At 50.2% G+C, this 1,433-nt stretch overlaps 1 protein-coding gene across 1 annotated transcript in view; it reads right to left on the bottom strand.

Annotated features, from left to right (window-relative positions):
• DISC1 (DISC1 scaffold protein) overlaps positions 1–1,433 on the bottom strand; it is a 312,563-nt gene that overhangs the window by 289,671 nt on the left and 21,459 nt on the right. The window lies entirely within an intron of this gene.

The following is a 1,433-nucleotide window of genomic DNA, read 5'->3' as shown; positions in this document are numbered from 1 at the left end:
CCAGTCACATACCTCCCCACCTTCTACTTAAGCTCCCAAACCTTGCAAACCTGGTTCAGGGTGTGCAGAGGTGAATGTTGGGATGAAACTTGCAGAGGACCTGGCACGTAGTGGGGCCGGAGTCAGTCAGTGTTTTGTGGTGAACAAGGGAGTTCATCACTTGCTGCTAAATGCACAGGCGCCCCCCCCCCCCCCATGGCTCAGGGAGCACAAGCGCTGAGCACTCTTTCCGCCTGACGATGGAGTACTCAGCTCATCCCAGTCCCCTGGCCGGGGTGCGTGTGGGGAGGACTTGTGTGTAGAACTTGGCTCAACATTTAACAGAATTCCTACTGGGCATCTGTTATATGTAACAGTGCTTCTCAAACTTTAATGTCTGTGCGAATCGCCTGCATAACGTGTTAAATGCACCTTCTGACTGAGAAGGGCTGTGGTGGAGACTCTGTTTCTCCTAAGTTTCCAAAGGACGCTCATGCAGCTGTCCAGAGAACCGCACCTGGAGTACCGATGGGCTACAAGGAAGACACAGGCCATTTTTAAAGACCCACTGAGCACTGCCCTTAGGATCTTCATCTTAGGGAGCTCATGGTCCCAGGAGGGGACATAACACGGTACACAATAATGATAGTGACATTGCACATAACACGTCCCTTAACATGTAAATAGAGGGAGTTCCAAAAAGGGAGAAACTACTTCTGCCGGAGATGGGGTGGGTGAGGATCCAGCCCCGTGGAGGAGGACGGGCCTCAGAAGGTGCAGAGGATGCGTCTGGAAGGACATTTTAGAGAAGGCAGAGGGGTGGAAAAGCCACCATCCGATGGTTTGATTGTCTGGACATGGGATGTGAAGCTGGCTGTTGTTGGAAATGGATCATTGCAGGGCCCGGCTGGAGCAGTGCGTGGACTGGCGCATAGTAGGTGAGCACTAAATTCTCGTAAACCAATGGCCAAGTCATTAGGGAAGTTTGATTGATATTGAGGAGGAGAATTTGTTGTAATGAGATTTGTTGAAATAGGATCTGAATGAGATTTCGTTTGTCACATGGTTTGTCCGGGGTTTTAGAATTGTGACTTTTCTTTACACTCAGCCTTCACAGTCCGTGGTGGACTCCCTTCTGCCTCGGTGTTCGCAGCGGCTGTGGGGCTGTGCTCTGCTCAGCGAAAGGGGCTCCTGGAGTCTGAGAAGTTTGCCAGGAGATCCTGGGGAGCTCTCCCCTGGTTTTATTGCTTTTCTCTCTCTCTTCCTTTCTCTCTAGTTTTACTCATAAAAATGTCTTTGAGTTCCAGAGAAAGGAGCACTTGGCACAGAGTAGAAAGTTTCACGTTTTATCTCCTCCAAGTGCTGGCACATTGACTCTCTGATGCCTTGTGGGGAAACCTCGGGGCTCTAATTACATCTCTCCCTTGCCTGGGAAGTAAAGTTATAATTCCTTC

This window comes from Suricata suricatta, chromosome 2 (genome assembly GCF_006229205.1).
Source record: "Suricata suricatta isolate VVHF042 chromosome 2, meerkat_22Aug2017_6uvM2_HiC, whole genome shotgun sequence".
Classification (NCBI taxonomy): Eukaryota; Metazoa; Chordata; class Mammalia; order Carnivora; family Herpestidae; genus Suricata; species Suricata suricatta.
Note: the sequence above shows the minus strand (reverse complement) of the source record. Positions and strands in the feature narration are given on the sequence as shown.